The 27,817-nt window shown below is 39.6% G+C and overlaps 14 non-coding genes and 4 pseudogenes across 14 annotated transcripts; all 18 read left to right on the top strand.

Moving 5' to 3' along the window:
- Positions 1 to 23,392: 23,392 nt before the first annotated feature.
- On the top strand, positions 23,393 to 23,511 carry LOC140766348 (5S ribosomal RNA; annotated as a pseudogene).
- A 235-nt stretch (positions 23,512 to 23,746) lies between these two features.
- Positions 23,747 to 23,865, top strand: LOC140766350 (5S ribosomal RNA; annotated as a pseudogene).
- Positions 23,866 to 24,016: 151 nt separating this feature from the next.
- Positions 24,017 to 24,135, top strand: LOC140766347 (5S ribosomal RNA; annotated as a pseudogene).
- Positions 24,136 to 24,366: 231 nt separating this feature from the next.
- Positions 24,367 to 24,485, top strand: LOC140766345 (5S ribosomal RNA). Its single transcript, XR_012105390.1, has one exon. It is a non-coding gene; the product is annotated as a 5S ribosomal RNA (ribosomal RNA).
- A 118-nt stretch (positions 24,486 to 24,603) lies between these two features.
- LOC140766336 (5S ribosomal RNA) lies at positions 24,604 to 24,722 on the top strand. Its single transcript, XR_012105381.1, has one exon. It is a non-coding gene; the product is annotated as a 5S ribosomal RNA (ribosomal RNA).
- Positions 24,723 to 24,840: 118 nt separating this feature from the next.
- Positions 24,841 to 24,965, top strand: LOC140766346 (5S ribosomal RNA; annotated as a pseudogene).
- Positions 24,966 to 25,083: 118 nt separating this feature from the next.
- Positions 25,084 to 25,202, top strand: LOC140766335 (5S ribosomal RNA). Its single transcript, XR_012105380.1, has one exon. It is a non-coding gene; the product is annotated as a 5S ribosomal RNA (ribosomal RNA).
- A 118-nt stretch (positions 25,203 to 25,320) lies between these two features.
- Positions 25,321 to 25,439, top strand: LOC140766334 (5S ribosomal RNA). Its single transcript, XR_012105379.1, has one exon. It is a non-coding gene; the product is annotated as a 5S ribosomal RNA (ribosomal RNA).
- A 119-nt stretch (positions 25,440 to 25,558) lies between these two features.
- Positions 25,559 to 25,677, top strand: LOC140766333 (5S ribosomal RNA). The gene has a single exon (XR_012105378.1). It is a non-coding gene; the product is annotated as a 5S ribosomal RNA (ribosomal RNA).
- Positions 25,678 to 25,795: 118 nt separating this feature from the next.
- LOC140766332 (5S ribosomal RNA) lies at positions 25,796 to 25,914 on the top strand. Its single transcript, XR_012105377.1, has one exon. It is a non-coding gene; the product is annotated as a 5S ribosomal RNA (ribosomal RNA).
- A 118-nt stretch (positions 25,915 to 26,032) lies between these two features.
- Positions 26,033 to 26,151, top strand: LOC140766344 (5S ribosomal RNA). Its single transcript, XR_012105389.1, has one exon. It is a non-coding gene; the product is annotated as a 5S ribosomal RNA (ribosomal RNA).
- Positions 26,152 to 26,269: 118 nt separating this feature from the next.
- Positions 26,270 to 26,388, top strand: LOC140766331 (5S ribosomal RNA). The gene has a single exon (XR_012105376.1). It is a non-coding gene; the product is annotated as a 5S ribosomal RNA (ribosomal RNA).
- A 109-nt stretch (positions 26,389 to 26,497) lies between these two features.
- On the top strand, positions 26,498 to 26,616 carry LOC140766330 (5S ribosomal RNA). The gene has a single exon (XR_012105375.1). It is a non-coding gene; the product is annotated as a 5S ribosomal RNA (ribosomal RNA).
- A 118-nt stretch (positions 26,617 to 26,734) lies between these two features.
- Positions 26,735 to 26,853, top strand: LOC140766337 (5S ribosomal RNA). The gene has a single exon (XR_012105382.1). It is a non-coding gene; the product is annotated as a 5S ribosomal RNA (ribosomal RNA).
- Positions 26,854 to 26,971: 118 nt separating this feature from the next.
- On the top strand, positions 26,972 to 27,090 carry LOC140766339 (5S ribosomal RNA). The gene has a single exon (XR_012105383.1). It is a non-coding gene; the product is annotated as a 5S ribosomal RNA (ribosomal RNA).
- A 118-nt stretch (positions 27,091 to 27,208) lies between these two features.
- LOC140766341 (5S ribosomal RNA) lies at positions 27,209 to 27,327 on the top strand. The gene has a single exon (XR_012105385.1). It is a non-coding gene; the product is annotated as a 5S ribosomal RNA (ribosomal RNA).
- A 118-nt stretch (positions 27,328 to 27,445) lies between these two features.
- LOC140766343 (5S ribosomal RNA) lies at positions 27,446 to 27,564 on the top strand. Its single transcript, XR_012105388.1, has one exon. It is a non-coding gene; the product is annotated as a 5S ribosomal RNA (ribosomal RNA).
- Positions 27,565 to 27,682: 118 nt separating this feature from the next.
- Positions 27,683 to 27,801, top strand: LOC140766329 (5S ribosomal RNA). The gene has a single exon (XR_012105374.1). It is a non-coding gene; the product is annotated as a 5S ribosomal RNA (ribosomal RNA).
- The last annotated feature ends 16 nt before the right edge of the window (positions 27,802 to 27,817 follow it).

Here is a 27,817-nt window from a genome sequence, read left to right as displayed (position 1 = left end):
CGTTCGAACGCACCAACAAAGTTTAAAAATATTGGAGTTTCATGAGTACGGATAATATTCAGATTTGGCTCTATCTTGAAGATCATGAGTACGGATAAGACTCGGATTTGGCTCTATCTTGAAGATCATGAGTACGGATAAGACTCGGAGTTGGCTCTATCTTGAAGTTCATGAGTACGGATAAGACTCGGATTTGTCTCTATCTTGAAGATCATATATAAGGATTGTGAAACCCTATCTCAAGGGAGTTGAAGAAATATTATTGAAGGAGACTTCTTGAGGCTACATCGATTCTTCAACTAACAATGTTCCACTCATCTACAAGAATTTAATCTTTCGTCTTAAGGGTGATCTAGACGAAAGATCAATCTCGAGGGCTACTGAGATTGGACTTCAATCACAAGAAGCAGTGAATCGTGGGTTCTAGCGATCAAGACTGAGAGAAACAAAGTCGTTTGGATCGACGGGGTGTTTTGTGAGTCAGTCTTGTAACTGCTACTATTATAGTGATTGGTTTTGATCCGAGTTTGGATCCGTGGTTTTTTCCCGTTTTGGGTTTTTCCACGTTAAAATCTTGGCGTTCATCTCTGCTTTCGTTCTTAATATTTCTTCGGACTTTTACTTAAGCGAACGAGCGATATCATTGCCTAGTGTTTAGATACATACGTGTGTCTAGGGATTTATTTTTTTCAATTGGTATCAGAGCAGGTTCTCTCACTCTTTGAGAGAGATCAAATATGCATGGATTTTCATAGAGATGGACAATCATCTATTAGACCTCCTATTCTAGATGGATCAAATTATGGATATTGGAAAGCTAGGATGAGAGCTTATTTGAAATCTATAGATGAGCGAGTATGGATGGCCATTATGAACGGTTGGAGTCCACCAATGTACATGGTGAATGAAAAACTTATTAAGAAACCGATTGACTCATGGGATAGGTCAGACTATGACAAAGTCGGCTGGAATAGCAAAGCAATAAATGCTATTTTTAGTTGTGTTTCCTCGGAAGAATTTAGAAGAATTTCTACGTGTGAGATAGTAAAAGAAGCCTGGACGATCTTAGAAACTACTCACGAAGGAACCATGACTGTAAAACTTTCGAAACTTCAGAGGTTGACTACTAGTTTTAAAACCCTACGTATGGAGGAGAATGAGACATTTGATGAGTTCTATGCAAAGCTGAGTGATATAGTCAACTCTAGTTTCAACCTAGGAGAGAAACTTCCTGAAAACAGAATTGTCTGTAAGATCCTTAGGTCCCTTCTAGAAAGGTTTCAGGCAAAAGTTCCAGCTATTGAGGAAAGTAAGGATATCGATTCAATGAAAGTTGAACAATTGGTAGGAAATCTACAAACATTTGAGTCCAGTCTTTCAAAACCGAGGAAATCCAAAGGGATGGCCCTATCTACAGTTGAACAAAATTTAGAGGAGTCGGATGATGAAGGTGATTTAGATGTTGAGATATTGACCATGTTTGTCAAAAAATTCAATAAATTCTTTCGGAAGCCAAACAAGTTAAATACTGAAAAACTTGAGAAAAGCAAAGCCTTTGTAAAAAGGAAGAATATTATGAGTTCAAATACAGGTGGTACCAACAACAATGTCAGACAGAAAAATAAGAATTTTGAGAATAAAGTTCAATGTTTTGAATGTTCTGGTTTTGGACACATCGCACAAGAATGTCCTAATCGTCTTAAGAGGAAGGGCAAAGCTATGAAAGTTACTTGGGATGACTCAGATGAATCTATTGATGATTCTGAAAAGGACGAAGAAAACTTTGTAGCTTTTACCTCTTCTCTACTTTATACTGACTCTATTGTTGATACTGATAGTACAGATGATCAGGATATGTTACCTGCTGAGGAAGATGAATCTGAAATCCAAAAGGCATATAATGACTTATACCTAGAGTCGTTTAAACTCAAGAAAAGTAATCTTAGACTACTTCAACGACTCAAGGTAATCGAACCAGAAAGAATTCAATTTGAAGAGATGTACAAATTGGAGCTTGAACGTGTCAAAGACCTTTCTGAACAACTTGACAATGCAAAAAATAAAATGAAGGCTGATGAAATTGAACTAGAGCGATTGCATAAGGAAGTTACATTTCTGAAAGGGAAGAACAAACTTGACGAAATTCTAAAAGCTCAAATCTCTGGAAAAGACAGGTATGGTGTTGGATACACTGGTAATTCAAATAATAATAAAACTGTATTTATTTCTGCAGGTATATAAAAGGAAGAATACCTGAAGCCATCAACTGCATTTACAAAGCAATCGTGGATGAACCCTTCTAAACAGAACTTGAATATACAAACTGGTGAATCTTCGACGGTACCAAAAGTAAACTCTAATCACTCTCCTCGACATAAGGTGAGTAGAAAATGGTTTGTTCCGACATGCTATCATTGCGGCATTCTAGGGCATATTCGACCACATTGCAAATTTTTGCAAAAACCTAGAAGTGCTTTTATTTATGGGATGAAAACAAAGGCCATATGGATCAAGAAATCTGATTTGAAATGTTATGTTGTGCATACTGCCTTGAAAGCCTTAAATTCTGAATTGTGGTATTTAGATAGTGGCTGTTCAAGACATATGTCGGGTGACAAGTCTTTATATTCTAATCTCGAAAAACATGAAGGGGGAGTTGTGACATTCGGAGATGGTAACTCATCCAAGGTAATAGGTAAAGGAAAGGTAAGTACTCCAGGGATTCCTAGTCTCGAAAATGTTCTTTATGTTAATAGCTTGAAAGCAAATTTATTAAGCATCATTCAATTTTGTGATGAAGGTTATGAGATAGAATTCTCTAAAAATGATTGTACTATTCTAGATCATGATGGTAATGTTATATGTTTTGGATCTAGAACATCTAATAATTGCTATATTGTTAGAACTTCACATAATCTGAAATGTAACAAGACAAAACAATAGCAATAGAACATGTTGAGACGGAGAAACAGTTGGGTGATTTGTTACAAAACCTTTTGATTTACAGAGATTTCAGTATCTTCGCACTTCTTTAGGGATTTGTGCTTTGGATTGATTTGTGTTTTAGTTTGCGAGTTTCTTATTGTTTTGTTTCATTTTTTTTAGGTTTTATTTTACTCTGAAATTTTCTTTAGTTTTAGTTTTAGATTTGTCGAGAGGTTTTGTTATAAAAATAAAAAAAAATTGATGCACTCCTAGATTCAATAATATACTCTTGACATAAAAATATGATTTTTCTCTTGATTATGAGTTATTATAGTCAATTTTGTCATCTTGTAGTATATTGTTTCAATTTTGATTTTGTCACTCCATCGACTTCTATAATAATAAATTTTTAATGCCTCATAACGTATGTGTATTCTTGTGTGAGCATGATATCATGAATATTTTTCTCTATTAACTTTGATTTGCACAGTTTGACCTTATACTTAGTTATCAAATATATTTTTATAAAAGATCAATGAAACGGGCTACAATGAGTTAGTGTGAAAGCCGTCTTGTTTCGAGTCCAGTTTGACTCAGTACATTATATGCAAATTCAAAAAAAAAATGATAGATGTGAATTTTTCTTGCACTTTATTTGATTTGTACTACAAGAAAAGGGTTACCTACTCATGTGTGAAAACCATCATTGCACCTATTTTTTTAAAAAAAAAATACAGGAAAAATTCCTGTTATGTTATGGAGAATAAGTCGAAAAGTGCAAAATTTCAATACTAAGTCGGTTTGACTACTGTGTTGCATCATTGTTTATATAGGAAAGTTTGTTTAAGAAGATTGGTTCATGTTATCTATTCTCATCTTGCATATGCGTATCATTATGATCAATCAAGATTAATTTAATTTTGAGTGATGCATTAGAATTGATTATAATATGCTTTTGATGACTTGATTGATCTGTGTATGACTTATTTCATTTTATTGTCATATTCTATGTCTTGAATGCATTTTGAATTTCTAGAAGTGCATCTCCAAAGTCTATTGATCTTGATTGATTTCGTGTAGTTTCAAGTTTTGATCACGTTAAAGTTAATATTTTGATGCTTTTTGTGCGATTGAACGTGATAACTTGCATTTTTAAGTGGAAGATGGATTTCACTTAGGGTCTTCATGGTTTCTAGAATTTTTGGATTTTTTTTTTGTATTCTTTGGGCATATGTTGAATTTTGCGACTTTTTTCCTTCTCTAAAATGCCTAAAAAAAAGCTACAGTTACCAAGAAACCAAGGCCGCCTTCTTCACCTACCTCGACTCTGTGTTGACGATTCTTCATCGTCAGTTTCCTCCGAGTTCCTAGTCTTTGGCATTTGTGTCAAAAAGGGGGAGAGTGTCTTAGTGTCTAGGTTAGTGTCTAGGTGTCTAGGTGTGTAGGGGGAGTATGTGCATAGGGGGAGTTTATGAGAGTCTTAAGTACTTTTGAACTTTGCTTGAAGTAACTGTGAACTTTGTCTGCTTAAGTACTTTTGAATTTATGCTACATTGATAACTTGTGTTTAGATTGTTTATTCATTTCAAGTTATTTTCACTTGATCTTGGATTGGTATATGTTTATTTGTAGGGCTTGATGTGCAAAATATTCTAGACTTGTTGATTGCTCAATTTGAAGTCTTTGTAATATCTTGTAACCTAGGTGTTTTGTCACAAATTGCCAAAGGGGGAGATTGTTAGGTTTTTATTTGTTGGCAATTGTGTACAGAATATTCTAAGTATATTTTTTACATGTATATGAGCTTTACACAAGTTTAGAATATCTCTGGTCTGAAGAATTGTAAGGTTATTGGAGAAAAGCTGTTGAGTTCACACCGCGTTCGAACGCGATGCGTTCACAAACGAGTTCGATTCACAAACGAGTTCGAACGCGAAATCTGCGTTCACACAGACAGAGAGCCGCATTCACAAACGCGTTCGAACGCGGGCACTACGTTCACACAGACAGAGAGCCGCGTTCACAAACGCGTTCGAACGCAACCTGAAGAATTCAAGCTGTCGCGTTCGAACGCACTCGAGCCCGTTCGAACGCACCAACAAAGTTTAAAAATATTGGAGTTTCATGAGTACGGATAATATTCAGATTTGGCTCTATCTTGAAGATCATGAGTACGGATAAGACTCGGATTTGGCTCTATCTTGAAGATCATGAGTACGGATAAGACTCGGAGTTGGCTCTATCTTGAAGTTCATGAGTACGGATAAGACTCGGATTTGTCTCTATCTTGAAGATCATATATAAGGATTGTGAAACCCTATCTCAAGGGAGTTGAAGAAATATTATTGAAGGAGACTTCTTGAGGCTACATCGATTCTTCAACTAACAATGTTCCACTCATCTACAAGAATTTAATCTTTCGTCTTAAGGGTGATCTAGACGAAAGATCAATCTCGAGGGCTACTGAGATTGGACTTCAATCACAAGAAGCAGTGAATCGTGGGTTCTAGCGATCAAGACTGAGAGAAACAAAGTCGTTTGGATCGACGGGGTGTTTTGTGAGTCAGTCTTGTAACTGCTACTATTATAGTGATTGGTTTTGATCCGAGTTTGGATCCGTGGTTTTTTCCCGTTTTGGGTTTTTCCACGTTAAAATCTTGGCGTTCATCTCTGCTTTCGTTCTTAATATTTCTTCGGACTTTTACTTAAGCGAACGAGCGATATCATTGCCTAGTGTTTAGATACATACGTGTGTCTAGGGATTTATTTTTTTCAATTGGTATCAGAGCAGGTTCTCTCACTCTTTGAGAGAGATCAAATATGCATGGATTTTCATAGAGATGGACAATCATCTATTAGACCTCCTATTCTAGATGGATCAAATTATGGATATTGGAAAGCTAGGATGAGAGCTTATTTGAAATCTATAGATGAGCGAGTATGGATGGCCATTATGAACGGTTGGAGTCCACCAATGTACATGGTGAATGAAAAACTTATTAAGAAACCGATTGACTCATGGGATAGGTCAGACTATGACAAAGTCGGCTGGAATAGCAAAGCAATAAATGCTATTTTTAGTTGTGTTTCCTCGGAAGAATTTAGAAGAATTTCTACGTGTGAGATAGTAAAAGAAGCCTGGACGATCTTAGAAACTACTCACGAAGGAACCATGACTGTAAAACTTTCGAAACTTCAGAGGTTGACTACTAGTTTTAAAACCCTACGTATGGAGGAGAATGAGACATTTGATGAGTTCTATGCAAAGCTGAGTGATATAGTCAACTCTAGTTTCAACCTAGGAGAGAAACTTCCTGAAAACAGAATTGTCTGTAAGATCCTTAGGTCCCTTCTAGAAAGGTTTCAGGCAAAAGTTCCAGCTATTGAGGAAAGTAAGGATATCGATTCAATGAAAGTTGAACAATTGGTAGGAAATCTACAAACATTTGAGTCCAGTCTTTCAAAACCGAGGAAATCCAAAGGGATGGCCCTATCTACAGTTGAACAAAATTTAGAGGAGTCGGATGATGAAGGTGATTTAGATGTTGAGATATTGACCATGTTTGTCAAAAAATTCAATAAATTCTTTCGGAAGCCAAACAAGTTAAATACTGAAAAACTTGAGAAAAGCAAAGCCTTTGTAAAAAGGAAGAATATTATGAGTTCAAATACAGGTGGTACCAACAACAATGTCAGACAGAAAAATAAGAATTTTGAGAATAAAGTTCAATGTTTTGAATGTTCTGGTTTTGGACACATCGCACAAGAATGTCCTAATCGTCTTAAGAGGAAGGGCAAAGCTATGAAAGTTACTTGGGATGACTCAGATGAATCTATTGATGATTCTGAAAAGGACGAAGAAAACTTTGTAGCTTTTACCTCTTCTCTACTTTATACTGACTCTATTGTTGATACTGATAGTACAGATGATCAGGATATGTTACCTGCTGAGGAAGATGAATCTGAAATCCAAAAGGCATATAATGACTTATACCTAGAGTCGTTTAAACTCAAGAAAAGTAATCTTAGACTACTTCAACGACTCAAGGTAATCGAACCAGAAAGAATTCAATTTGAAGAGATGTACAAATTGGAGCTTGAACGTGTCAAAGACCTTTCTGAACAACTTGACAATGCAAAAAATAAAATGAAGGCTGATGAAATTGAACTAGAGCGATTGCATAAGGAAGTTACATTTCTGAAAGGGAAGAACAAACTTGACGAAATTCTAAAAGCTCAAATCTCTGGAAAAGACAGGTATGGTGTTGGATACACTGGTAATTCAAATAATAATAAAACTGTATTTATTTCTGCAGGTATATAAAAGGAAGAATACCTGAAGCCATCAACTGCATTTACAAAGCAATCGTGGATGAACCCTTCTAAACAGAACTTGAATATACAAACTGGTGAATCTTCGACGGTACCAAAAGTAAACTCTAATCACTCTCCTCGACATAAGGTGAGTAGAAAATGGTTTGTTCCGACATGCTATCATTGCGGCATTCTAGGGCATATTCGACCACATTGCAAATTTTTGCAAAAACCTAGAAGTGCTTTTATTTATGGGATGAAAACAAAGGCCATATGGATCAAGAAATCTGATTTGAAATGTTATGTTGTGCATACTGCCTTGAAAGCCTTAAATTCTGAATTGTGGTATTTAGATAGTGGCTGTTCAAGACATATGTCGGGTGACAAGTCTTTATATTCTAATCTCGAAAAACATGAAGGGGGAGTTGTGACATTCGGAGATGGTAACTCATCCAAGGTAATAGGTAAAGGAAAGGTAAGTACTCCAGGGATTCCTAGTCTCGAAAATGTTCTTTATGTTAATAGCTTGAAAGCAAATTTATTAAGCATCATTCAATTTTGTGATGAAGGTTATGAGATAGAATTCTCTAAAAATGATTGTACTATTCTAGATCATGATGGTAATGTTATATGTTTTGGATCTAGAACATCTAATAATTGCTATATTGTTAGAACTTCACATAATCTGAAATGTAACAAGACAAAACAATAGCAATAGAACATGTTGAGACGGAGAAACAGTTGGGTGATTTGTTACAAAACCTTTTGATTTACAGAGATTTCAGTATCTTCGCACTTCTTTAGGGATTTGTGCTTTGGATTGATTTGTGTTTTAGTTTGCGAGTTTCTTATTGTTTTGTTTCATTTTTTTTAGGTTTTATTTTACTCTGAAATTTTCTTTAGTTTTAGTTTTAGATTTGTCGAGAGGTTTTGTTATAAAAATAAAAAAAAATTGATGCACTCCTAGATTCAATAATATACTCTTGACATAAAAATATGATTTTTCTCTTGATTATGAGTTATTATAGTCAATTTTGTCATCTTGTAGTATATTGTTTCAATTTTGATTTTGTCACTCCATCGACTTCTATAATAATAAATTTTTAATGCCTCATAACGTATGTGTATTCTTGTGTGAGCATGATATCATGAATATTTTTCTCTATTAACTTTGATTTGCACAGTTTGACCTTATACTTAGTTATCAAATATATTTTTATAAAAGATCAATGAAACGGGCTACAATGAGTTAGTGTGAAAGCCGTCTTGTTTCGAGTCCAGTTTGACTCAGTACATTATATGCAAATTCAAAAAAAAAATGATAGATGTGAATTTTTCTTGCACTTTATTTGATTTGTACTACAAGAAAAGGGTTACCTACTCATGTGTGAAAACCATCATTGCACCTATTTTTTTAAAAAAAAAATACAGGAAAAATTCCTGTTATGTTATGGAGAATAAGTCGAAAAGTGCAAAATTTCAATACTAAGTCGGTTTGACTACTGTGTTGCATCATTGTTTATATAGGAAAGTTTGTTTAAGAAGATTGGTTCATGTTATCTATTCTCATCTTGCATATGCGTATCATTATGATCAATCAAGATTAATTTAATTTTGAGTGATGCATTAGAATTGATTATAATATGCTTTTGATGACTTGATTGATCTGTGTATGACTTATTTCATTTTATTGTCATATTCTATGTCTTGAATGCATTTTGAATTTCTAGAAGTGCATCTCCAAAGTCTATTGATCTTGATTGATTTCGTGTAGTTTCAAGTTTTGATCACGTTAAAGTTAATATTTTGATGCTTTTTGTGCGATTGAACGTGATAACTTGCATTTTTAAGTGGAAGATGGATTTCACTTAGGGTCTTCATGGTTTCTAGAATTTTTGGATTTTTTTTTTGTATTCTTTGGGCATATGTTGAATTTTGCGACTTTTTTCCTTCTCTAAAATGCCTAAAAAAAAGCTACAGTTACCAAGAAACCAAGGCCGCCTTCTTCACCTACCTCGACTCTGTGTTGACGATTCTTCATCGTCAGTTTCCTCCGAGTTCCTAGTCTTTGGCATTTGTGTCAAAAAGGGGGAGAGTGTCTTAGTGTCTAGGTTAGTGTCTAGGTGTCTAGGTGTGTAGGGGGAGTATGTGCATAGGGGGAGTTTATGAGAGTCTTAAGTACTTTTGAACTTTGCTTGAAGTAACTGTGAACTTTGTCTGCTTAAGTACTTTTGAATTTATGCTACATTGATAACTTGTGTTTAGATTGTTTATTCATTTCAAGTTATTTTCACTTGATCTTGGATTGGTATATGTTTATTTGTAGGGCTTGATGTGCAAAATATTCTAGACTTGTTGATTGCTCAATTTGAAGTCTTTGTAATATCTTGTAACCTAGGTGTTTTGTCACAAATTGCCAAAGGGGGAGATTGTTAGGTTTTTATTTGTTGGCAATTGTGTACAGAATATTCTAAGTATATTTTTTACATGTATATGAGCTTTACACAAGTTTAGAATATCTCTGGTCTGAAGAATTGTAAGGTTATTGGAGAAAAGCTGTTGAGTTCACACCGCGTTCGAACGCGATGCGTTCACAAACGAGTTCGATTCACAAACGAGTTCGAACGCGAAATCTGCGTTCACACAGACAGAGAGCCGCATTCACAAACGCGTTCGAACGCGGGCACTACGTTCACACAGACAGAGAGCCGCGTTCACAAACGCGTTCGAACGCAACCTGAAGAATTCAAGCTGTCGCGTTCGAACGCACTCGAGCCCGTTCGAACGCACCAACAAAGTTTAAAAATATTGGAGTTTCATGAGTACGGATAATATTCAGATTTGGCTCTATCTTGAAGATCATGAGTACGGATAAGACTCGGATTTGGCTCTATCTTGAAGATCATGAGTACGGATAAGACTCGGAGTTGGCTCTATCTTGAAGTTCATGAGTACGGATAAGACTCGGATTTGTCTCTATCTTGAAGATCATATATAAGGATTGTGAAACCCTATCTCAAGGGAGTTGAAGAAATATTATTGAAGGAGACTTCTTGAGGCTACATCGATTCTTCAACTAACAATGTTCCACTCATCTACAAGAATTTAATCTTTCGTCTTAAGGGTGATCTAGACGAAAGATCAATCTCGAGGGCTACTGAGATTGGACTTCAATCACAAGAAGCAGTGAATCGTGGGTTCTAGCGATCAAGACTGAGAGAAACAAAGTCGTTTGGATCGACGGGGTGTTTTGTGAGTCAGTCTTGTAACTGCTACTATTATAGTGATTGGTTTTGATCCGAGTTTGGATCCGTGGTTTTTTCCCGTTTTGGGTTTTTCCACGTTAAAATCTTGGCGTTCATCTCTGCTTTCGTTCTTAATATTTCTTCGGACTTTTACTTAAGCGAACGAGCGATATCATTGCCTAGTGTTTAGATACATACGTGTGTCTAGGGATTTATTTTTTTCATAGTCAAATTATTATTTTTGTCTTTATCTTTTATCTTAGCCGTTAGATCATCTTTATTTTTTAGGAGTAAATCATAGCCCTAAAAGCATCCGATTTTTCAAACCCTAGCCATCTCCCTCCACTAGTAGCCACCTTATCTTATTGTCGTCTACCACCACCCTTAGCTGTCTGCCACTCTCCGACGACCGCCGGAACGTCGATTATTTATCGTTCTGCCTATTTTGGCCTTACTCCACTATTTTAATTATATCTTTTTATCCAAACATCTGACTCTTATGAAACCAAAACCATTGGAATATAAAATATCACAATTTTTGTACGTCTAGATTAGTCCAGATTTAGTTTGTAACATTGGTATCAGAGCATATGTTCCTTGGACGATCGTTAACACGTGATCGAAGACGAACAAGAAAGGACAACCATAGAGGGTCAGAAATTCATCTCAGTTCCTATGGGAGTATCTCTGGCGCCACCACCACCACTGGCAGCCATCGACGATGAGCCACCAGCATAAGAGAATACATTAATAAAGTCTGTGGACTCATTGAGAGAATCATCAAATACGGGCTGAGCTACACCTAGCCCAACTTGGAATGCGGGTCCGGGCTGGGTCGCACCTAGCTCGGCACGTGAGCCTCGGGCTGGGCTACACCCAGCCCAACCTAGCACTCGGGCTGGCTGCACCCTACCCGAGCCCGAGGCACCCCCTCTCCTTTCTCACCTCGATCAAAAAGAGGATAGAAGGGTGTCTATCGGAGGCTACCACCATCGGCAGCCAGGGCTGACACATTGGTTGACGCCTCGTCAATGGAGGAAGGCACTTAGGATGCCAACCCAGCCAATGGGAAAGATGGGGACAACCCATCGATGAACGAGAACCCAATCGGTGGTGTGGCGGGAGAGGGGTGGGGTGGGGGGTGGGCGGAGGGTGGAGGGCTATCAACTAACCTGGCCGCCGACAACCCAGCCGAATCCATTGACATGCTCCCCTCGGCAAGCAAAAGCCAGTTGAGGGGAAGCCGAGCTGCTAGAGGCGACCAACGCCGTAAATCCATCTCGCGTCGGCCAAGGCGAGGGTCCGTTCGATGACTCTGGCCGCGAGGGTGTCGAAGGAAGCCACCGAGGGCATCCTTGCAAAAAGGGGAAGCTCACCAGACTGATGCGGCAAGGCACGAGGCTGTCGGTCGGCCGATCATAGCGAGACTAAGAGGGGGAGAAAAATCAAAGAAAAATTCTAATTAACTAATGAATTGCAAATCAAACTTACTTGGAGGACGAGGGAGCTCCAGTGCTTTGATTCTGGAGTCGGCGATTCCGATGGGACTCCAACGCAACGGGAAGAAGATGGGGGAAAGTACTACTGACGGGGAGAAGAAAGAAGAAAATAGAAAAGAAGGAAAGAAAGAGAAGAAAGGAAAGAGAGAGGGAGGGGGAAGGAAAAGGGTGCACGTGCACGAATTTTTTTATTTTTTATTTGGATGTTACAACAGTGAAGTACGTCCAAAATCATAAGACATAAATCTACCCAAATCATGATAAAATCTGAGTAGAAAAAACTTAAAATGATTTTAAAAAGCCCTCTAGCCGACGTATTTAGGGATGAAAATAGATTGGATTTAATTCGATTGAACATGCTACCCTATCTAACCCGAATCAGATATGGGTGGAAAATCATTACTCGACCCAAATAAGGATGCATATACGACTCAATATTTGAAAACAACCTAGATACAGATACAAATATAGGTAGGATGACTTTTTTGGATATGAATAAGAATATCAAATATCTATTTACCAACATAAAAGCTTGGATTTTTCTCTTTGGTGGAGGAGCTCGGTCTCCTCAACTTCCTTGAGAATGTCGACACCATTTCTCCCTCATTCCCGCTTTCGTCTCTCTCCCACTTCTTGCCCCTAGTATCACCATTTATTTCCATCTTCATTCACCGTATTTTGCCTTTGCTATTGATTTGCACTGCAAAGGTCAATCAATATGATTCTTGGGTTGGACTTGGAACTTCCACTTTTGCAAATTACAATAGTAGATTCTTCATTTGTAGTTCTTTGTTGGTGCATATTTTTTTTTACCTTGTTCTCTTTCTTTCTTCTGTTTTAGGTTTGTTTCTCTGTAGTCCTGAAGTGAAGGATTTATTGTGTGGAGTGAAGCGGAAGGGTACGATAGTATAATATTTGTTTGAAAATTTCATGCCCTTAAGGTTTCTAACGATGTCTAATAGGCAGGGGATGTGAATGAAACAACAACCCACTAATTGTAGTTTTAGGGTCTTTGTAATTTGATGAATTCCTATTGCAACCTTTAATGAACAATCTTCTTTTATGCAAGAACCATAGGTACTGTAGAAGCTAACATTCAGATCCAATTAAGATCTAATCTATATCTAATCCATATCTATTTTTACTAGAATATAATTTAAAATTTTTTTACTATTCATTCAATATCTATATCAAGATTTGCATCTAAGTCAAAAATATAGATATGATATATAGATTGAATACTATTTAATCTGTATTCACCGAGATAGTTTGCACTTTCTAGCACTCATATTATGAAATATTTGAAAATTAAGGAGCATATCATCACATAAACCTTGTATATATATCATTAGAAGCATTATATATCTTTCGTACATTTGATATGACCATTGATATCACACCTATGATTAGTATCAATATGCAATTATCTACTTAAATCAATCCTACTTGTATTATACTTCACATCATGCTTCTTCATAAACTATGCTCAGCAAATAGGGTACATTATTTTGCTTTTTAAAGAAAAAAGTGCATACTTAGAGAGTTTATTATTGTCTCGTAGCCTTTACTTTATTGTCCCTTACTTTTGATCTCTAAGTAATTTTGTCTACCACTGAGAACATTGTTTCCTCGTCAAGTTAAACTCACTTTAAAATCCTAATCTTGCTTCTTTTGTCCATCCTTTTGATGACTTCGGATATTCACAGAAAAATTAAGAATTTAAATATATATATGCATAAATCATATATTTTAAACAATATACATATAAATATGACATTTAATGAGACATCACAACCAAATATAGGCCTCTTAAATTACTCAGATGATCGAAATACACACCCGTCGATAAATCAACTACATGTCCTTAGACGAACAAACAAGCAGAAAGATAAAATTCATTGTAATCCACCAAGAAACCCATCACTATTAACCTGTAACCCTGACTTTATGTAGACACTGCCACAAGACTGAATACTACATCTACTCGCAAATTCACTATTATCCGTTGCGTCATCCTAAGCATCTTGTCTATCAATTTGATAACAGTTGCGTCGTTCTAAGCATCTTGTCTATCAATTTGATAACAATCAGCGTCTTCCACTGCACCACCACTTCCATCTGAGCCCTAAAATGTTTAGGAGATGCTCCATATAAAGATCGATCATGTCACTTCTGAACGGCGAGAATGGTAGTGGTAGTTGTTGGGGTTGGTTACAGTGCTCTATCTGAGACATAGTACGATAAGGGAGGGAGAGATGGTGAGGAAATTGTCGGTATGTGAGCAGTTGCATTTTTTGAATGCATCGACATTTGGCTTTCCTCGCACTTGATGAGCTCGTTTGCCGGTCAGAAATCGATCCATCAAAGTCCCCCTCACCATTTCAACTGTCCGTGTGTTTGTTTTTCTCTTTCTTTTCTTTTTGTTTCTTATTTTGTTTGAGAGATGATTTGGTACAAAGCAAAAGGTTGCTGAATTGAGATTCTATCATTAGATCTATCAGAGGATAAAATTGGTATATGCATGCATTACTTGTAATTAATTTAGTCCCAAAATTAAGAGCAATTCCATCATATATATACGTTAAAATAGTAAATCATGTGGAGAGATAATATTGATTGAAAAATTTATACAATACATATGAGATTATGTAGTTGAGATTCAAGTCAAAATTTAAATAGAATCACTTTAATTAAGAAATTTTAATTTGAGCGGGAGAATGGCTTAGTAATTTTTCCTTGATTGTTGACGGAGAAGATTATAATCAAATCTAATTTAATTAGTGTAGACCACTTCCCTTACTTAAACTAAAACTTCTTAGTCAATATTTAATGTAAACTCAAAACCCATTTGTCGGAGAAAATTTTCACTCGATGTTAATAGTTGATTTCTTCTATCTCTACATCACTTATAGAATTAAAATTTTGTAGATCATCTAAGAGAATGAAGAAAATAAAAAGGCTAATTTAGCATTACAAGGTGAAAGAGTGACCAATACTTCCCGTCATACTAATTGGTACTTCATATTAGTATTGAATTATTTGCCATTTTGTTTTTGTTCTCGTTTTCTTTTTCTTTTTCTTTTTCTCTTCTACTCGATAAAGGTGTGGGCTTGCATTTGATCTTCATAAAGTAACCATCAAGTTATGCTACGGATCAACTTTATGAATTTTTAAATACTTTATATTACTACTGGGTGCGAGTTGCGATACATCAAGTTAACTGTTAATACTTGTAGCCTTGTAGGGCATGTTTCTTAATTTCTACATACTCCTTTCAAGATCACTAATCTGTTCTTCCAATTTTAGTTTAATATTTAGTTTATACAGGATTATGTATAAGATAATTAAATAATATGATATTATTATCCTCAATAGAGAATTTTATAGCTCCTATTATTATCTCAAAATAGTGTTGATTATCTCAAATTTTGAATATGTTGATAAAATAGATTATTGTATTTTTATAAATATAAAATTAATAGTAAATATTTTTTTCAGAAACTGTTAAATAATAAAATCAAATAACACAAAAGTGTTCAACGTTTATATTTAGAACTGAGAACATAGAATAACAAAATAAATCTAACATACAATTAAAATATAGAAAAATAAAGCAATAAATAATAAAATATTTAATAAAACTATTAATATAGCTATATTTAAGTAAAAGTAAAATAAACTAAAAATAAAACATAAATACAAAGTCCAGAAAAAATGAAAATAAAAATTATTGGAATAGTTACTAGTATATCAAGTCTCTAAATGTATCATTTCTAACATCGATCGGAAAGAAGGAACTGGAATATGCTAATCAGACCATTACCCCTCTGTTCGGATACAATTCCACCACCTTATGTGATCGTCTGATAGAAGAGGAACATACGCGACGTTACGGCGGTCGTCGGAGGGTGACAGACGCCAAAGGTGGTGGTGGATGGCCGTATAATAGGGTGGCTGTTGGAGGAAGATGGTGACTAGGGTTTGAAGGTGGAAAGGTTCTAGAGCTACGATCTACTTTTAGAAAAGTAAAGACGATCTAATGGCTAAGATAAAATGATAAATACGGTAATAAGAAAATAATTAAACTCAATTAATTCTCAATACTTGGATTTACTTGGATTCCCCAACAAAGAAGCCCAGCTCTCTATATATAAAGGTGGTACAAGGAGTCTTACTCGGACTAGCTCTAAAGGCTTATACGATTCGAACTAGGACTTGCCTTAGACTAACCCTAAAAGCTTATATGACTTGAACAAGGACTTGTCTTAAAAGGTTACATGACCTAATTGAACTTGTCTTAGTGGTTTACATGACTTAACTAAACTTGCCTTAAGTGCTTATATAAGAGATAAACATAACCTATAGATAAACAAAGTTAGCTAAATTAGCCTTTCTTATCCTTCTTAGATTGATTCTTCATTCTGCCATAGATAGAGTCCAAATTGGAGAAACCTTGAATACGAAAATTGTAGATCATGACGCATTTGATCTTCTCCAAATAATTTCATAATATTTGCTCGTCTGTGGAATATTCTTTGAATATTCTCCCAAAACTACACAAAGTTGAATTGGTTAATTAACAAATTCTAACATAATAAGACTCTAATTAAAACATATAAGTAGATAAGATAACTAGACTCAATCTATTGAGCCAAATCTCCCCTTGATGTGATCCAACCTGACCCGGTTCACATCAATCTACCATGCTTCCGACCACTTTGTCCTCAAGGTGTTCATAGTGGTTTCCAAACCTTCGTTCGCTCTTGAACTTTATGTTCTCGATCTTCATGTAGGTCTCGTCTACCATAAGGAGGGGGCCATGGTGGGTTTTGCTCTAGGGCCAACCATTTTGAGCCATAGTTCGTCCTAGCCACAAGTGGCTCGAGCCAAGGTCTTAGCACATGCGGTTTAGGCTATGGCTCGGGTGCAGCTGGTCCAAGGAAGGTGCTGACGGTGGTAGCTTAGACTGAAAGTGCCTGGATTACTATCGATAAAAAACTAGGGTTTTGACCTTTATTTTCCACCTCAACCAGGAAGATGACGATAGGGCTGTCACTAGGTGCTACTTCGGTGTTGCTACAATGGAAGGCTCCATTTGTAAGGATGGAAGGTGCTCCACCGCAACTAAAGAAGGGATAGTTGTCGTAGTTTGGATGGTCTTCACGGTTTCACCCTTACTAGTACTTGAAGGTAGAGGTGGTGATTGTTCCACGGTGGCCGATGGCAGTAGCGGCGTGGGGTGACTGTGCTGAGTCAGGAGGGCTGTTGCCAAGGCTTGTATAGCCTCCGTGATAGATCTAGTGACCTCGTTAGAAAGATCTTTAAAAAATACCTTAGCCTATGCCAGTGGCTTGTCGTTTACTGTTGGTGGTGGTGGCAGGGGTACTAGGTCAACTTTCACAAGAACAGAGATGAGATCCTAGTCCTCCATGGTCAATCTCTCCTCGTTTAGCTTTCGATCATGTGTTCACCATTGTCCGAGAAACATCGGTTTTGATACCAATGTTATATGTAGGATGATTATGAAAATTTAGGTGGTGGTAGCCTCACGAGATAAGGTTCTAATGGATTTAGTTTCACATCAATTGAATGTATGGATAAAAAGATATAATTAAAATAGTGGAGCAATGTCAGAACGGGGCAGAATAGTAAATATCCGATATTGCGACAGTCATTGGAGGGTGGCGAACGGCCAAGAATGGTGATGGACTGACGTATAGTAGGGTGGTTGCTGGAGGAAGATGGTGGCTAGAGTTTGAAGGTGGAAAGGTTCTAGGGCTATGATATACTTCTAGAAAGGTAAAGACGATCTAATGGCTAAGATAAAATGATAAATATGGTAATAAAAAAATAACTAAACTCAATTAATTCTCAATGCTTGGATTTACTTGGATTCCTCAACAAAGAAGCCCAACTTTCTATATATAGAGGTGGGTACAATGAGTCCTACTCGAACTAGCCCTAAAGGCTTATACGACTCGAACTAGGACTAGGTTTAAACTGATACACTTAGTTAGAATCTTTTTTTATTGCATTAGGTATTTATTTTTATTAAAATAAAATTCCTGTAGGTCGCGTTCGAATGCAGGTAGAGTCGCGTTCAAATGCTCTTGTGAACGCCTACATCAGGTTCGCAAAGACAAAGAACGCATATTGTGCGTTCAAACGCGGTTGGGTGAGTTCGAACGCCCACGATCGAACGCCTGTGTCACGTTCGCAAATCCAGAGAAGGGGCTTTTTGAGTGTGTTCGAACGCGAACGCGAACGGGCGCGTTCGAACGCGATCGACAGGAATCCTCTAAAATTAGGGTTTCATATTATTTTATGACTTATTGGCTAGCCTCTATAAATATGTGGATGACAGCCAACTTCATTAGCTATTGGATTCTTGATTTCTTGCTTCTCTCTATACTCCTCCTTCCTCTCTTTTCACCATCCTTCCACACCTACCGTTGGCAAGGTTTTTTCTCGCTTCTAATCTCACTCGTCTATCGAGTTACCCCTCACTTCTTTGGGATCTTGACCATTTCGTTCCTTTCGTCTACTTCCCTTAATCACTTCCACAATCTACCATCATCTCTATACCTATCCATAACCCTAACATCCACTCCACCCGTCACCACCACCATCACCTATGTTATTCTATATTTTCTTCCCTACTACAGTTCTAATCTGCGAAGGGCATAAATATAAAAGTTATAGATCAGCAAGTTACGGATCCAACTCAATTAGTTTCATAATTTTATGACTACTGAAGAATATCTGACGAATATTTTTGCACGATTCTGTAGATTAATTCATGTAATAAATTCAGATCTTGAAAGAATCTTAGCGTAGCCTATCTTTGGTTCCAGATCTCATCAATTTAGTATCAGAGCCTATCTAACAAATTGGTATCAGAGCGTATCAAAGTGGTATTAGAGCTTAATAATTTGTATCAGAGCCTATCATTGGCTTCAGACTTTAACAAATTTCCTTAGACTAACCTTAAAAGCTTATACGACTTGAGCTAGAACTTGCCTTAGAGGCTTACATAACTTAATTGAACTTGTCTTAGTGGCTTACATGACTTAACTAAACTTACCTTAAATGCTTACATAAAAGATAAACATGATTTAGCTAAATCAGTTTTCCTTATTCTTTTCGGATTGATTCTTCGTTCTGTCATAGACGGAATCCAAATCTGGAGAAATCTTGTATATGGAAGTAGATCAGGACGTATTCGATATTTTCCAAATAGTTTCATAATATTTACTCGTCTATAGAATATCTTTTGAATATTCTCTTAAAATTGCGAAGAATTAGTTAACTAACAAATTCTAACCTAATAAGACTCTAATTAAAGCAAATAAGTAGATAAGATAACTAGACTCAATCTATTGAACTAAATCTTCCCTTGATGTGATTCGATCTGACCTGGTTCGTATTATTAACAAATATGGGTATAAATTGGATGATGTGGATTGTGAAAAGTAAAATAACCGGAGAGGTTGCTACTAAACTGGTTTGGACTTCAGAGTATGAGAGTTATAGACTTTGACGATTGTTTCAATATTATTAGATACACTAGTTATGTAGATATATGGATATCTGAATCTGTATCCCAATTTGGAAAAAAGTCAAAATTCCTATCCAGGTCATAGAAAATTTGGTAAGTATATCCTACCTTTTTCAAATACGAAACTGAGTCGGGCCAGATCCCAGATATAATGAAACGAGTAACAATTGGACAAACTACATATTTTACTGACATAACCTCTGAAAAAGGATGGTCAAAGAAAAAAATTTCAATGGTGCACGATTATAACCATATGCACCATTAAAAACAAGTGTGTTCACACTATTGCTTATTGCCATCAGCTTACATGGGAGCTGTGGAACTTAAAAAAGTAAAGGAAAGAAAGAATAAGAAAGAGAAGAGAAAAAACATGCTGAACTCCTCTTCGTCTGGTTCCAAATACTACTTCTCTGCAATCAAATAATCTGAAGAACAAGACCAAATATAAAGCAATACATCTCTAAGCTTTAACTGTGAATTAGAATCTGGACAATTCGGTGAGCGATCGTTTACCTATATTGGCTAAGTTAGCTTCCGTTCCGGTAATCGGAGTTCACTGGCCGGTTCGGAAAAATATGCATGAAGTTGTTGATGAGGAAGAAGAAGCATGTCCGGCATAAGTCCCTGCGGTAATATTTGTGGTTCTCCAACGATTGCTCCACCCATGTGTACTTGGTAGCCATTGTTACCACCTCCATAGTTATTGTTGTTGTTGTTGCTGCTGCTGCTGTAGTGATTTTGTTGGCTGTCGTTGCTGTTGCTACCGCAACCGCTGTTGTTATTAACCCTCTGAACGATACTACCAGCAATCATTTTGTTAAGATTATTATTAAGATTGTTGCCTTGTTGATGAAGAAGACGCCTGCTGCACTCTCCGCATTGCTCGATCTGCTTACAAAGAAGTTGGATTTCTCTCTCTCTTTTTATGATCTCTTTGTAGCATCCCTCGACGGGATCCTTCGCTCTCCAGTTGGCCTCCCACGTCAGCGTCCACGCCGCCCGCTCCTTCTCCCGCCGGGTGGCGAGGCCCTTGAGCATCTTGGTGATGTTGCTGACGCCGAACACCTTATGCGCCTTGTCGAACTCTTCTTGCTTCTCGGCCGGGAAGTACCGCGCCAGCTCGCAGTTGTCCGAGCACTTCTTGCGCTGGTGCTTGCACGCCGCGCACGCTCCACCTTGTAGACCACCGAGGGCGTGGCCGGGGCTGGGATGGCTGTTCATCGGCATCATGATGGATGATGATCTAATTATTGGGAGCACGGAAAGACGGTCGGCCTTAGCAAAAAAAAAATGAAGGCTTAATTCATATTTATGAGGGTAGAAAGAAGGAAGGAAAGAGGGTGAGGTGGGAGAAGGGTGGAAGGAATTAGGGTTTTGTAGGTGGCTCACAGGAAGATTGGGAAAGGGATTTAAAGAAGCCAATTAAAACACAAACATAGATGGCTGGGTTTGTAATAAGAGTATATATAAAACGATCGAACTCTTAACGGTGTGATGGGAATCCTATTAATTTTAAATTTAATAGGATGGATATGAATAAAATTCTGAATATACTACAGTAAATAAGATATTGTAATTTTTCCTTTTTAAAGGAAAGATACGATTTTTATTTTTATTTTTCAAAAGCAGGGAGGTTAGATAGAGTTAGATAAAAAATTAACCATTCCATAATATAAAGATACTTTAAACTCTACAAAATTTTAGCCAACATATTAAGTTATCGAGTTTAAGTTCTAAATTATTTTGCTGTTGAATAGCTCTTCCAAATAAAGATAAACCAAGTCTCCTAGCCAAGTTAAGCCACCAACATCCACATAAGTTGCACAAATTAAATTTGTTTAGACTTATTTGTAATAAGAAGTTAGTACCTTCTCAACTTAAATAAGAAATTTTAATATTTTTTAATTATTCAAGAGCCCAAAAATTAGATATGGACTAAATCATAAGTAAATCCTTCATAAATATAGATACACTTAGACCTTACCAAACTTTAGCCAATATATTAAGCTGTTTAATCTAAACTTTAAGTCGCACGTATTGCCAAGCTATCACTGTGATCTAAACACCGTTGAGATATCGCTCTAAGTCATCATGAGCTGCTTGTTTAAGTCACCGCAAATAGGAAATTGCAGTTGTATTATTTATAGATATCCTAGTTTGTCGATGTGGGGGCAAGTCTTCTGTATTCCTAGCTGGAGGAAATTTTCCTACTGCTGGGATGAGCCGGTGTTTGGCTGCCATGTTAGGCCTATTAAACTTGATTCGTGCCTACGAACTTAGATCTTTGGAGTTTTTTTTTCTTTTTTCTTTTTTCTTTTGACTGGTACAAGTTTACACACCAAACAATGTACAGAAATATTTGACTTGTAAACTTACTTACTCCACTAATTAAGTTTTGGCCTAAATAAATGCCATATAAGATAATATGCATACGTCTACAAAAAGTATTGTCCAATATTTAATATAAATAGCTTTATCTGTTGGCGATTATGAGTACGCATATATAGATTAGGAATCAATAATTTGTATACCAATCTTTCAATTTGCAAGAGTTATTTGCACCATTAAATCAATTAGGTCATTTTTGCTTTGTCTTGCACTTAAGACTTTTTTTCTTACGTTTCTTTCAACTTTGCCATTTCTATCATTTAGTACCTTATTAAATATTGATGGGATATTATAATAAAGACAAAAATGACCCGTACTCATCTTCTTCTTTATTTTCTTCATCTTTTTCATCTTCTACTTCATATGCTGCTAGTAATTATTATTATTCTTCTTTCTCTTCTATTTCTTCTTCTTCTTCTTCATCTTCATTATCTTCTTCTTCTAGTGCTCCTTTTTTTATCTCTTAATCATTTTTTATATAAATCTCTAATCGATTTCTAATATCTAATCTTCTTCTTATACAAGTCTTTAATCACTCTTTCTACTTCACCACTGACGTTGTTAAAAGAGAATGAAACGTGTATGGAAAAAAAAATGAAAATTGTTAAACGACAACGAAATATAAATTCTCACCGCTATCTCTAATTAATCTCTTACTTTATTAATTAAATACTGATTATATTAGCACTAATACACCAGATCCCATTAGAACTTCGTAGTTAAGTGTGCATAAGCGAGAGTAGTCTTTACTCCGCCATAAATTCACGATCTTCCCGTTATCTGACACAGCCTTCGCCTTCGCCTTTTTCGTCCATCTCACCCATGCACGGTGTGCCGGAGATGCCAAAGTCCTCCGTTATCAAGGAAACTCCTCTCAAGCCTCCTTCTCTTAAATGTGTTTAGCGGTGCCAATCCTTCAGGTGCGATCATACTAGCACTAATCCACCGGTTCTATCAAAACTCAGTAGTTAAGCTTGCTTAGGTGACCCCTTGGGAAGTACTCGTGTTACACCCCAACTCTTTTTGTCGGCGTTCCCCTTTTTCGTCCATCTAACCCGACTGCGGAGTGCCGGAGATGGCAAAGTCCCTATCATAGAGAGAACTCCTCCCGAGCCTCATTCTCCTCTTAAATAAGTTGAGCGGTGTCAATCCTTCGGATGTAATCATACTAGCACTAATCCACCGGATCACATCAGAACCCTTGGAAGTCCTTGTGTTGCACTCCCATTCTTTTTGCTGTCCCTCCTCGCAATCTCAGGATACGCTGATAGGGTACAAATTATGCGCCCGACCCTTTACTCCGTCGAAACTTCACGCCCTTCCGGTCAACTGACATGGCATTCACCTTTTTTGTCCATCTCACCAGTGCGGGGTGTGCCAGAGATGCTAAAATCCCCGTCGTCGAGATAACTCCTCTCCAGCTTCTTTCTCCTCTTAAATGCATTTAGCGGTGTCAATCCTTTGGGTGCGATCATACCAGCACTAATGCACCGGATCCCATCAGAACTCTGTAGTCAATAGTCTTTGGGCGAGAGTAGTATTAGGATGGGTGACACCCCGCGAAGTCCTCGAGTTGCACCCCCACTCTTTCTATTGTCCTTCCACGTGATCTCCAGATGAGTAGATGTGGTACAAATTATACGCCCAACGCTTTACTCTGTTATCACTTCATGCTCTATCGGTCATCTCACACAGCCTTCACCTTTTTCGTCCATCTCATCCGTCCGCGATGTGCTAGAGATGCCAAAGTCCTCATCGCCGAGATAACTCTTCTCGACCGTACTCCTCTTAAATGCGTTTAGCAGTGTTAATTCATTTTGTTTAATCATACTAGCACTAATGCATCGGATCCCATCAAAACTACACTGTTAAGCATGCTTAAACGAGAATAGTACTAGGATGGGTGACCCCCTAGGAAGTCCACGTGTTGCACCCCCCACTCTTTTTACTGTCCCACCTCGGGATTCGCTGATATGGTACGAATTATGTGCCCGACCATTTACTCTGTCATAATTTCACGCTCTTCCGTGCTAACTCCTCTCGAGCCTCTATCTCCTCTTAAATACGTTTAGCGGTGTCAATACATTGGGTGTGATCATACAAGCACTAATGCATCGGATCCCATCAGAACTCTGCAGTTAAGCATGCTTGGGCGAGAGTAGTACAAGAATGGGTGACCCCCAAGGAAGTCCTCGTGTTGCACCACCACTCTTTTTGCCGTCACTCCTCGGGATACACCCATATGGTACGAATTACGCGCCCGACCCTTTACTTCGTCATAACTTCACGCTCTTCTGGTCATCTCACCTAGCCTTCGCCTTTTCCCCTCCAACTCACCCGTGCGCGGCGTGCCGGAGATGCCAAAGTCCTCGCTACGGAGCTGACTCCTCTCGAGCCTCCTTTTCCTCTTAAATCTGTTTAGCGGTGTCAATCCTTTGGTTGCGATCATACTAGCACTAATGCACCAGATCCCATCAGAACTCCACAGTTAAGCGTGCTAGGGCGAGAGTAGTACTAGGATGGGTGACCCCCTGGGAAGTACTCGTGTTGCACCCCCACTCTTTTTGCCTCTTCCGGTCATCTCACCCGTGCGCGGTGTGCCGGAGATGCCAAAGTCCCCGTCGCCGAGCTAACTCCTTCTCCTCTTAAATGCGTTTAGCGGTGTCAATCCTTCGGGTGCGATCATACTAGCACTAATGCACCGGATCCCATCAGAACTCCGCAGTTAAGCGTGCTTGGGCGAGAGTAGTACTAGGATGGGTGACCCCCTGGGAAGTCCTCGTGTTGCACCCCCACTCTTTTTGCCTCTTCCGGTCATCTCACCCGTGCGCGGCGTGCCGGAGATGCCAAAGTCCCCGTCGCCGAGCTAACTCCTTCTCCTCTTAAATGCGTTTAGCGGTGTCAATCCTTCGGGTGCGATCATACTAGCACTAATGCAGCGGATCCCATCAGAACTCCGCAGTTAAGTGTGCCTAGGCGAGAGTAGTACTAGGATGGGTGATGGTGACCCCCTGGGAAGTCCTCGTGTTGCACCCCCACTCTTTTTGCCTCTTCCGGTCATCTCACCCGTGCGCGGCGTGCCGGAGATGCCAAAGTCCCCGTCGCCGAGCTAACTCCTTCTCCTCTTAAATGCGTTTAGCGGTGTCAATCCTTCGGGTGCGATCATACTAGCACTAATGCACCGGATCCCATCAGAACTCCGCAGTTAAGCGTGCTTGGGCGAGAGTAGTACTAGGATGGGTGACCCCCTGGGAAGTCCTCGTGTTGCACCCCCACTCTTTTTGCCTCTTCCGGTCATCTCACCCGTGCGCGGCGTGCCGGAGATGCCAAAGTCCCCGTCGCCGAGCTAACTCCTTCTCCTCTTAAATGCGTTTAGCGGTGTCAATCCTTCGGGTGCGATCATACTAGCACTAATGCACCGGATCCCATCAGAACTCCGCAGTTAAGCGTGCTTGGGCGAGAGTAGTACTAGGATGGGTGACCCCCTGGGAAGTCCTCGTGTTGCACCCCCCACTCTTTTTGCCTCTTCCGGTCATCTCACCCGTGCGCGGCGTGCCGGAGATGCCAAAGTCCCCGTCGCCGAGCTAACTCCTTCTCCTCTTAAATGCGTTTAGCGGTGTCAATCCTTCGGGTGCGATCATACTAGCACTAATGCACCGGATCCCATCAGAACTCCGCAGTTAAGCGTGCTTGGGCGAGAGTAGTACTAGGATGGGTGACCCCCTGGGAAGTCCTCGTGTTGCACCCCCACTCTTTTTGCCTCTTCCGGTCATCTCACCCGTGCGCGGCGTGCCGGAGATGCCAAAGTCCCCGTCGCCGAGCTAACTCCTTCTCCTCTTAAATGCGTTTAGCGGTGTCAATCCTTCGGGTGCGATCATACTAGCACTAATGCACCGGATCCCATCAGAACTCCGCAGTTAAGCGTGCTTGGGCGAGAGTAGTACTAGGATGGGTGACCCCCTGGGAAGTCCTCGTGTTGCACCCCCACTCTTTTTGCCTCTTCCGGTCATCTCACCCGTGCGCGGCGTGCCGGAGATGCCAAAGTCCCCGTCGCCGAGCTAACTCCTTCTCCTCTTAAATGCGTTTAGCGGTGTCAATCCTTCGGGTGCGATCATACTAGCACTAATGCAGCGGATCCCATCAGAACTCCGCAGTTAAGTGTGCCTAGGCGAGAGTAGTACTAGGATGGGTGACCCCCTGGGAAGTCCTCGTGTTGCACCCCCAATCTTTTTGCCTCTTCCGGTCATCTCACCCGTGCGCGGCGTGCCGGAGATGCCAAAGTCCCCGTCGCCGAGCTAACTCCTTCTCCTCTTAAATGCGTTTAGCGGTGTCAATCCTTCGGGTGCGATCATACTAGCACTAATGCACCGGATCCCATCAGAACTCCGCAGTTAAGCGTGCTTGGGCGAGAGTAGTACTAGGATGGGTGACCCCCTGGGAAGTCCTCGTGTTGCACCCCCACTCTTTTTGCCTCTTCCGGTCATCTCACCCGTGCCGGAGATGCCAAAGTCCCCGTCGCCGAGCTAACTCCTTCTCCTTTTAAATGCGTTTAGCGGTGTCAATCCTTTGGGTGCGATCATACTAGCACTAATGCACCGGATCCCATCAGAACTCCGCAGTTAAGCGTGCTTGGGCGAGAGTAGTACTAGGATGGGTGACCCCCTGGGAAGTCCTCGTGTTGCACCCCCACTCTTTTTGCCTCTTCCGGTCATCTCACCCGTGCGCGGCGTGCCGGAGATGCCAAAGTCCCCGTCGCCGAGCTAACTCCTTCTCCTCTTAAATGCGTTTAGCGGTGTCAATCCTTCGGGTGCGATCATACTAGCACTAATGCACCGGATCCCATCAGAACTCCGCAGTTAAGTGTGCTTAGGCGAGAGTAGTACTAGGATGGGTGACCCCCTGGGAAGTCCTCGTGTTGCACCCCCACTCTTTTTGCCTCTTCCGGTCATCTCACCCGTGCGCGGCGTGCCGGAGATGCCAAAGTCCCCGTCGCCGAGCTAACTCCTTCTCCTCTTAAATGCGTTTAGCGGTGTCAATCCTTCGGGTGCGATCATACTAGCACTAATGCACCGGATCCCATCAGAACTCCGCAGTTAAGCGTGCCTGGGCGAGAGTAGTACTAGGATGGGTGACCCCCTGGGAAGTCCTCGTGTTGCACCCCCACTCTTTTTGCCTCTTCCGGTCATCTCACCCGTGCGCGGCGTGCCGGAGATGCCAAAGTCCCCGTCGCCGAGCTAACTCCTTCTCCTCTTAAATGCGTTTAGCGGTGTCAATCCTTCGGGTGCGATCATACTAGCACTAATGCACCGGATCCCATCAGAACTCCGCAGTTAAGTGTGCCTGGGCGAGAGTAGTACTAGGATGGGTGACCCCCTGGGAAGTCCTCGTGTTGCACCCCCACTCTTTTTGCCTCTTCCGGTCATCTCACCCGTGCGCGGCGTGCCGGAGATGCCAAAGTCCCCGTCGCCGAGCTAACTCCTTCTCCTCTTAAATGCGTTTAGCGGTGTCAATCCTTCGGGTGCGATCATACTAGCACTAATGCAGCGGATCCCATCAGAACTCCGCAGTTAAGTGTGCCTAGGCGAGAGTAGTACTAGGATGGGTGACCCCCTGGGAAGTCCTCGTGTTGCACCCCCACTCTTTTTGCCTCTTCCGGTCATCTCACCCGTGCGCGGCGTGCCGGAGATGCCAAAGTCCCCGTCGCCGAGCTAACTCCTTCTCCTCTTAAATGCGTTTAGCGGTGTCAATCCTTCGGGTGCGATCATACTAGCACTAATGCACCGGATCCCATCAGAACTCCGCAGTTAAGCGTGCTTGGGCGAGAGTAGTACTAGGATGGGTGACCCCCTGGGAAGTCCTCGTGTTGCACCCCCACTCTTTTTGCCTCT

This window comes from Typha angustifolia, chromosome 8, assembly GCF_048772165.1.
Source record: "Typha angustifolia cultivar Huaian chromosome 8, ASM4877216v1, whole genome shotgun sequence".
Classification (NCBI taxonomy): Eukaryota; Viridiplantae; Streptophyta; class Magnoliopsida; order Poales; family Typhaceae; genus Typha; species Typha angustifolia.
Note: the sequence above shows the minus strand (reverse complement) of the source record. Positions and strands in the feature narration are given on the sequence as shown.